Source organism: Triticum aestivum, chromosome 7D, assembly GCF_018294505.1.
Source record: "Triticum aestivum cultivar Chinese Spring chromosome 7D, IWGSC CS RefSeq v2.1, whole genome shotgun sequence".
Classification (NCBI taxonomy): domain Eukaryota; kingdom Viridiplantae; phylum Streptophyta; class Magnoliopsida; order Poales; family Poaceae; genus Triticum; species Triticum aestivum.
The window spans coordinates 599,253,674-599,264,018 of record NC_057814.1 but is presented as its reverse complement, the minus strand read 5'-3'; the positions used below and the strand labels follow the sequence as shown (position 1 = coordinate 599,264,018).

The 10,345-nt window shown below is 40.8% G+C and overlaps 1 long non-coding RNA gene across 2 annotated transcripts; it reads right to left on the bottom strand.

The window, feature by feature from the left end:
* Nucleotides 1–2,814: 2,814 nt before the first annotated feature.
* On the bottom strand, nucleotides 2,815–6,308 carry LOC123167038 (uncharacterized). 2 transcript variants are annotated; one of them, XR_006483753.1, is made up of 3 exons: nucleotides 4,520–6,308; nucleotides 3,302–4,422; nucleotides 2,815–3,085 (listed from the first exon to the last, which is right to left on the bottom strand). It is a non-coding gene; the product is annotated as an uncharacterized lncRNA (long non-coding RNA). The 2 variants fall into 2 exon arrangements; XR_006483752.1 differs by having other exon boundaries at nucleotides 3,302–6,308.
* Nucleotides 6,309–10,345: the final 4,037 nt, after the last annotated feature.

Below are 10,345 nucleotides of genomic sequence, written 5' to 3'. Positions count from 1 at the left end.
TGCAAGGCAAGATGGTGGCGACGCAAGGTCGCTCAGATCCCCATGCAAACCCTAGCCCCCGTTGGCTATATAAGGCAGAGCTAGGGGTATTCATTCCCATCTACAGTGTAGACTACAGTCTTGGTAGCCATATACTCATATCTATTATAACCCCCTCGCTCGAGGTGCTCCACCATGAATACAAATCAGAAGCATGATGTAGGGTTTTACCTCACTACGAGGTCCGGAACCTGGGCAACTCCCTTGTGTGATCTCGCCTCGGGTACTTCCAGCCATGTTCGCAACCCTACCGAGAGAACTTATGGTTTTCTGAACTGATAGTTGGCACGCCACGCAGGGGTTGTGCCGGTCAGAGACCGAATCCAGATCAGATCTCCCATCGCTCATGTTGACCTCGCTCCAGGAGAGAACCGCATCTTTGGCTCCCTCACCTTTGTCACGGACAGGTCAGCCCGGTTCAACATCAACCCACCGACCTCCCCGGCCCACACCATCTTATTTGGGTCACTGACATTCTACATCGACCTCTCCAGCGGCCTCCAGTTATGTGTCCCGCCGCCTCAATAGATCACATGCACGATCATGTCGGGGCTCTTATTTTCTACACGAACGATCTCTGACACAGAGGACGATGAACTTAGACTAACGGATCTAGCATCCGAGCCTGTAATTTTGGCCTCGAGATTAGGTCGATGCATCGACCTTGCGACAACCCACAACCCACCAGCCACCCTGATATCACATCTGGTGGCAATGGTATGCGACAAAGGAATCAATGACCATGTCCCAGAAGATTTTATCTGGGACAAATATGTCTCAAACTATAGCCTGAACATTCTTTAGGCTGGTCTCGCTCACAAGGACGGAGGATGACGTGGTCGCTATCATCTCCATCTCGGGGGCGGGAGACACCGAGGCCGGTATCATCTCCATCTCGGAGACCGGAAAAACCAAGGCAACCGGAGCACTGGAGCTAGCATCTGACGGCGATGAGGTCTCGTGTGCATCGGTTCATTGAGAGGCTAGGGACGCCAACCTCCAATTCACCGGTTGGACCACCGGTTCGCTGATTTAGTGTGGTTTTTTAGGCCCAAAAAAATATGTATTTTGTTACTAATGTATCAGTGAGAAGAAATCAAATAAAGTTATTTTTTCTACCATATGACAAGGATGCAAGTCAGAGTTGGTTATTGGGCCAATCCTTAGTCTTCGACTATTGCTTTGGACATGGGATCGATTCCTGGTAGAAGTGGTGGTCGGAGCAAAACACGAACAACCACGGTGACTGCATTGGGACTGTGGCGGAGTTTGCCCCTAAGAACCGGTAGTGGTGGACTGCTGAGCGGAAGGAACGTTGTTCGAAGTAGAAAAAGGAGGCCAGCTCTAACCTCTCTAGATGGTATGCACCGCCAGCAGGATATATCAAGAAAAGCATCGGCGGCTCCTTTGTATGCATGAGTGTAACAAGCCAGCTCATGAACGGGCAACCCTGGGTGTTAGAGGTGTCCACGGAAGTCATGCCATCTAGAGAGGTTCGTGCGGGACAACATTTTGATGCGACTTAGGCAACCAAACAAACCATTTTCGTACCATATGGGTCTGGTTAGTCTGTATGCAGGCAACCAAACACGCTCTAGGTACCCCCACCTTCCGAAGCAGGCACCATGTCGGGTTCACAAGGCCACATGGCATGCCACTCAATTGATCATGGCCGTTTTTGTTCTATATAGTCCCTGATGTGCGTGGCCGTTGCAGAGTATGTCACATGGGCTCAGCAAAGACATTGAAACATGTTTTGGCACTATATATATGCTTCTGAAGTTCCTTTCCTCTCTCATACTACTACGTAAGAATAAGAAATTCCTGTTCTGTTTACCTCACTGACATGTACGGATATTATCTCTGATTATTACATATTGGTATGAGAGGCATTGGGAAGTTCAGAACATGATGAGAAGAAACACAAGTGGTTGGCTTTATCTGACCCCGTGCTTCTCAACAGAGCTCAAAAGCCGTTAGTTTATTTGGAACTCCATTTACAAGGAAGACCTTCAGCAACACAACTAGGGGGCGTACTAGAGCTCTGGGTACTCCCATGTTACACAGTGGAAATACAAGTTAACATGAAACATGCATGACTAAAACACGATCATAACATTTTGCCGCCATGCCTCTCAGTTGACTAGTAGCAGTGAGCTTATTCGATTAGTAGCACTGGTTTCAAGAACATTGACTGGGATTTCATGGATCCAAATTGTTCAATAAGACTTGATTCCTTCCTATTTTATGTCTATGTTCCTTCTGAATAATACCTTTATTTAAAAAATGGTTATGCAAAAAAAGGCATTTCTTCTGGCAAAAGTGGAAGAAGAAAAGAGCTAATCAAATGGTTAAGTAGGCTAGAATTTATCAGTCTGACAAAATTGGTGGTTTACATATTAAAGATTGGCGCCAGCAAAATATTAGCCTTTTGGTAAAATGGTGGTGGAAACTAGAAACAAAACAAGGCTTGTGGCATAAAAATTTGTCGTGTTAAATACTTTTGGAACAATATTGTAGCCGCTATTAAGGCCAGGTTCTCTGATTCTCCTTGTTGGAAAGCCATATGAAAGTATAAAATGTTTACTTTGCTAGGACAATAGTCAATCTTATATCTTATATCTAGGGACTGTCTATTTGACATTTGACTGTTTTTCAATTCAAAAACAGTCAAATTTCCTGACCAATCAACACATTACACCTGTATGAGCAGGAAAATCAACATAAAGCAAAAAAGAACGCCTAAACGGGTCAGGGGTGAACATCAGACCCGGGTTAGGGGTAAACAAGTTAAATAACGAAGAAAGTCATCCAATACAAAGGTAAAAAGCACTATATTATAGTCAAATTTCCTGACAAATCAAGCGCTGACACCTATGTCCAAATACCATGGACAATTGTATGCTTGTATTTCCAAAAAAATGGGTCGGGCGGCTAAAATCTGACCCGGTTCTAACTAATAACCAAAACAAAACAAGGCAACTATCACGAAACCCACCTGGACCGTTGCCCATGCTCTTTTTTCCTTTCCTGGACAACAAATCACCTGACGAAGAAAAGGAACAAAAATCAGCAGAATACTGGCGTCTCCCAGGACCCTCCTTTAACTTGCATCACACAAGTCATCTGGGAGGCGCCATGGGATAGGGGAAATGAGGAGAAGAAAGAGTAGAAAAACATCAGAGAGACGTCATGGGAGAGAGGGAGTGAGAAGAAGGAAGAACAACAACAAGTCAGAGAGGCACATCAGAGGGGCAAGTACCTGGAGAGAAGCAAGGGGGAAGAACAGATCCGAATAATTGGTGGAGGGCAGAGGAAGATCAACCAAGAGACGGTCCACAGCTCACGTAATGTCCTACTCCTTTTGATCACACTTCTATTGAACTCTTCCGTGTTTTTCCTCACCCCGCTGCTCTAGATACACATCCTACATGAACTAGCCTGTAGAAAAAAAAACATCATACAATCTAGTGAAAATGTGGGAATCATCAGGGGGGAAATTCTAACTGTCAGAAGGTAAAACTGTTAATATTTCACTGTCAAAACACTACACCAACACGAATTCCAGTGTAAGGTACACATGAAAAAAACTTTGCTGCAGTATAGGGCAATGTAGGTAGCATGAACCATGGGGAAATTACATGAAAAAAACTTTGCTGTAGTACACATGAAAAAATCTTTGCTGCGATACAGGGCAATGTAACTAACATGAACTCAGTGGATTACAGAGATACATGCAAGTTCAGACGAAGTCATGAATACAAAGACATACCTATCAGCATAAAGAACACAAGTCCTATCAGATGAAGGCATTAATATTGACAATGAAAAGCAGAGCTTGTTACAGTGCTCGTACACATGGACAGTGAAGGAAATGAATAATCACACTAGTGGATTACAATGATAATAACCAAGGAACTACACAGGATAATCGCCCTAAACAGAGTTAAAATCCACTGTAATTCAAGCAAAGCTGAACAAGAATGAAGCTCAAATATCAAGTAATAGAGGTTCAGCAGGAAAATTACACTACTTTGTTTAGAAAAAAAATGAAATTTACACTGAAGTTCTAGGAAAAATTACACTGCAATTCGGGGAATAATTACACTATAATTACATAAATAAAGCATGAAGTTTAAACTGTAATTATGGGGAAAATTACACTGTAATTACATAAATGAAGCATGGAGTTTACACTGCAATTCTAGGAAAATTACACTGTAATTAAAAAAATGAAGCATTGGGATTACACTAAAATCTGGGCTAAATTACACTGCAATTCTAGGGTATATTACACTGCAATTACAAAAAGGAAGCATGGGGATTGCAATGAAATTCTTGAAAAATAGCTTTATCAAACCCTCTATCATCACTAGAAAGATCCTGAAAAACAATTCAGTCAACAAACAAAAAAAATTAATAAACTGAAAGAAAGAATAAAAACGAAAATGAAAGTAGAGAACAAGACAGAAATAACTACCAAAGACATAGCATTAGAACCATCTTCCGCAAAGTCATTAGGCACAAAATGATCATTCCAAGAATCAGCACTCACGATAGAAGAAACTACCGAAACATCCTTGTGAGAGACTTTCCGTAGTCTCCCCATTGACCTAAACCTAACAAAACAGAATACATGACACACGAAAAAAAAAGAAATTAAAGAAAGTTGAAAATTATAGAGTAATGGGGCTCAATTACAAGGGAAATCTCACAACAAATACACTGAAAGGCAGCAATCAGGGGAATTATAGAATAATGGGGCATATTAATACAGTGCAAGAATCACTTAAAATACAGTGTAAAAACCAACCTAAATACAGTGAAACTCTGAGTCAAAATACACAATAATTAGGGCAACTTACAATGAAAAGGTAGAGGAAGTACACTGCCAAAAACTGAAGATAAATTATATAGTAAGAATGGGGGATATTACAGTGCAAAACTACATGAATGCATGCAAAACATCTGAGAAAAATTACAATGTAAATAACAAAGAAACTGGCGCAGTATTACACTGAAAAATATACACTGCAATTTACACTGAAAGAAGCATGAGAATTACACGGTAACGGGGGAAAATATTACACAGTAACTCTAGGGAAAATTACACAGTAATTACAAATAAAGAAGCACAAAAAACACACGGTAATCACGGTATATTGCACTGTAATTGCAGGGTAACCTACAGTGTAATTCTACGACATGTTACACAGTAATTATAGCAAAATTTACACTGAAGAAAGAAGCATCAGGATTACACTGTAATTAGGGGGGAAATACACAGTACTACTAGGACAAATTACAGAGTAACAACAAATAAAGAAGCATCAGGCTACACTGTAAATGCACTGCAATTATGGGGCAAGTTACACTGTAATTATGAGTTAAATTACACAGTAATTCTGGATGGGGATACACTGTAATTCTAGGGGTAAGTTACACTTCAAGTCTGGAGTAAAAATACACCGTAAAGAAGCATGAAATTCAGAGAGATTCCTGGACTAACACTACAACAACACTGCAGCCTAGTACACACAAATTCAGAGAGATTCAGGTACCGGGTGAAATGAACACCTACATCTAACAAAAAAAATCATATTGAATTCCAGGGATTACAACAGCAAACATCAGCAGCTAACAGCAACTACAAGTAAACTGCAGAAGCAGGCAGAAACCCATGCTAGACCATCTGCAACTACATCTAACGACAAAGGAACAGACACCCAGGCCAGCAGAAATAAAATTGATAGGGCGAATCCACCGCTGCAACTATAACTTCGCCTACCTCTACATCTACATCAGAATAAACAACCTACGCCTACCTCTACATCTACAAGCAGGGGAGAAAAGGACCACAACAAGGAGATGGATTAGAACTCCCCACATACAACAAGCTCCTACACAACTCAGGCGGGCAGAAGGATGGGAAATGGAGCGCTAGGCATGGCGGACTAGAAACAAACACGGCAGCAACATGCACCTACCACGGATCCACGGACAACACCAATAACAGATGAACCACGGATCCAAAACTTACCTAGATCCGGAACTACATAGCCACAACACAGGGAAACGCGAGAGACAAGGACAACCAACCGCGGCAGCGGGGATCGAATAGAAAAGGGAGGAGAAATCGAAATCGGGCGGTGGAATAGCCCGGAATCGCCATGAACATAAGAAATCGCTTCCTCTCCTCCGCCGCTCGAGCTCCTTCCCTTCTCCTTGCCTTATCAAAACAGAACCCCCCAAATGAAAGTGGAGACAGTGCCGGGGCGGGGGCGGTAACGGGCTGAGACAGGAAAACCAAACCCGAGAAACCAACACGAATCAACCCGAACAAATGGAACGCCGGCACGAAGAAAAAAGAAATCAACACGAATCTCTGCGCGAGAATGGACGGACACGGATTTGATTGACGACGAATTGAAAAACACTCGACTGTAAAATAGCAAATCTGTATATCTATCTTATATCTAATCTTATATCTTATATCTTATATTTACTAATCGGAAGCACCAACGGAGACTCCATGTTAATCCTTGAGAATAAGATTGTTGTCCATTAGATCTCCTTAATATATATTGACAACCGTTAGATGTAGATAGAGTCCATGCATGATGTCCCACATGTTTTTTTCCTCCACGGAAAGAAAAACTCACGGGTTGCTAAATGGAAATTGATGTGTCTTCCTGTCTTGATGGGCCATACGTCCTGAATAGATTGGACGTGATTTCTTCCCTGCCCTACCTTTACTTTGTTTACTCCTTGCAGAATTCACCGCCGCCTACCATGGACGCCGGCACGCTCCTGACCGAGGTCTCCGCCGCCTATCCTGTTCTCTTGCCATGCTCCTGGGCTCCTGGCCGAGGTCTCTGCCGCCTCCTCTGCAGGTGTTGTCACCTCTCCAGCTGCAGCCTGCCCAAGACAAAGATGGTCATCTCATCCCCATGATAGATGCAGCAAACCTCATCCGCCCACCATGTTTTAAAGGCTCCAGTGACCACATCCCACTCATCAGATTGCCATGATAGATGCCGACAACTTTATCTGCCCACCATGTCCTCAAGACTCCAGTGACCACATCCCACCTTCCATCGCCTAATCTTCTGAAGTTTTGGTGAGGATTCTCAGCGATCTTCTCTCCTGAACCGGCCTCTCCATCTGCGCAGTCCCACGATTGCTTGCTTACATGAACTGAATGACCAGGCTCGCATAGATGTTCAACTTCACCTCACATCAGTACATACATCTCCCTGTCTCTCCCTTCTTCAAGAATTCTTTGTCAGATTATTATTTGTTCATTAGATCGGTATGGTTGTCTGCACGAACTACGTCATGGGCTTCTTTGACAGGCTTTACATGATTTATTTCATCTTTTAATTTTGTCACCAATGGCATTAGGGCCAGCCTTGGAGTTGAAACTAAGAGCTGCAGATATTTCACAGTTCAAACATGAATCACTACTATAGTACTGGCCTAGCTTCCATATACTAATGTGCCTGCATGCTAAATATGCCTGGGAGGAAGTAACATCATTCTTATATTCTAGATATGTATCACACATTGGTTTTCTCTGCTCCCAAATTATAAACGAGAGATTGTGCACAATCTGGAAAATTAGAGAGCCTGAAGGCTGATGTCCATTGTCCACACTATGAGTACCATCGCTGGAAGTACTATACATTAGATACTGCAGAAAAACATTAGATACTGCAGGAAAGGAGTTTATATCCAGTGTACCAGACAGACCTCTATAGGAGGGAGATATTAGTAATCGTTCTATCAATGTTTAGTTTTTCTTCAGAACATTATTGCACAATCTCTACACAAGCAACAGATGTATGTTTCCGCACATGATGTTACCTCTAAGTCCTGTTGCTCGACCACGTTGTTAAATTTTGGACTCCATGGTTTGTTCATTACATCACAACTATTTTTTCTCTTCAATACAGCTCGAGTATGCATATTTGTATCTGTAATGTTTAGTGCCTTCTATAATTTTTAATAACTGATCCAGGGTGCAGCTTTTACTGTTATCTTAGCATAGCGCCGAAGATGATTCGGAGGCCTCTCCTATCTCATGTTTGTCCTCCTCCGAAATAGCCTTCTTTTGGTATCTCTCATAAAGTAATCTTTTAAGCGCAAATAAAGGGTCATTCGTGCATGAGAATTCAATTATTCCGTATTCACACAGAGTGGTAAGATTAAATTCAGTGGATATTAAATTTGTAAACTTCTGTTGTACAAAGATCTTTGATTTTGAATTGTACACAATATTGTCTCTACCACCCTATCAGTGTCTATGATTTACTATTGCCAATCCCCTTGGAAGAAGTAGTGGAACTATCATGCCTACAATGTACGTGAATTACATGGCATAATGTTTCCTTTCTATTCCGTGATCCTATTTGTCGGCCTACACCTAATCGGCCCCTATCAGGCAATTTAAAACGAAAACACAAGGAATATCCATGTCACAACTGTAAGATATTCTTTTGCAACTATACAATTTATTTATTTTTATATATTTTATTTATTGGGTTAATTAGATAAATGCCACTCCAATTATGGCGATTCATAAAAATTCCACTGCAATTTCCAAACTTTAAAAAATGCCACTGCAATTTTTGCAAACTTTATTTATTTGGGCACAAGATTGGAATCGAGAAAAGTGGAATTTTACTCGGCAAAGAAAGTCTGATGTTTATAGTTCTTAATACTTGAGGTTAGATTTTCTTGTTATATATGATAAATTACTTAACCTTTCCTGCAGTAGAGGGCCAAAGATCGATAGTTGCCTCATTCTACTTGATGCACACATTTATTTCCTATAGTTTATCCAACACTTTTTTTTAATGAATGGAAGAGCCATATATTACTAGATATATATTAATGTAAACTTTTAAATGGAAGTGAATTGTTTAAATATTTCGGACTTCAAAAATCTATCATCGTTTTCTCATAGATATGACTATACAACTAATGATTTGTGAAATGTTTATTTAGTTGTGCCCTTTCTATTACCATTGTTGAATGATGGACTAATATGCCTCTACTGAACCCACTTCGGGAGCAGAATGACGGTGTTGCGCATCTCCTCTTATGCTTAGGTCATGGAATGCTGCTCTGTTGTCAGAATTTCAAGCTAGAAGATACATACTGTCTTGGAATCCTTCCTTTTATTCAATTGATCTTTTGTTATGGATATACATGTCACTTCTACGATTGTAGTTCACAAAACACCTTTATGTCGACCATGACCATCACAACCAGTGCATTAGTTTAGTTATATAGGTCCATAGATTTGTTCTTTTACAAGTACACGTAAGTCTTCACATCAGCTGAATAAATTTGTTTATTTAGATAGTTTGGCGAGAAAGAATGGTATTTCTTAGTAAAATCATCTGTGCCTGATTCATAATTTCATTATTCCCATGACTCATGTGTGTGTCGACCACAATTTCAATGTAATCTCAGTCTAAATCTATGGACAAAGATGGATGATTTCTGTCGCAAAATCCGGATGACATGATGATTATGTTAAGAACCAAATTTTAGTGTAACCTCACGTACGTGATGGTTAGTGAAGCAACAGAAGCAACACAAAAGATTTGTCAAGAAATAGTGAATCCTATGGTCCTTTCGAAAATCAAAACAATACAAGCTCATATAAGATGCTTCTTAGAAACCTTGCAGAGAAATTCTTCCAAGTTATGCAACATGCAGAAAATCACATGCACATTTACATATTATCTACATGTTTTCACATACTAGCCCGTGCTGATGCACGGGTTGCTGACTAGTATTAATAGTGGTGATCAGACTAGAGTATGGCATGACATGGTACTCAGATGTTGACATGAAATCTCTATTTCATGAGTTGTTTGTCATCTGCCAAAAGCAGGATTGGACTTTTTTTATCTTGTAGCTGTTGATTATGACATTCCTTTTAGGAAAAATATTGTTGGGATGAATATCTTGATTTGGGGTATTGATAATTGAGTGACCAACATTACATATCCTCATACCTGCACCATTAGTCGCGGTGTGGACTTGATCATGGCCACGGTATTTTTCATGCATGTTCATCTTTTTCGATTCTCCGGTGATGTGTTCCGTGGCACCTGTGTCGATGTACCTGTTGGTGTACATTCCATAGGATGTATCTGTTGCTACTGGAACTCGTCTCTTTTGAGAATTATCTTCATCATAAAGCCAACGACATTCCTTTGCTATACGATTAATCCTTTACAAATCTGACACTTGTGTTCATATTCTTCATACCGTTAGAAAAAAATTCTTG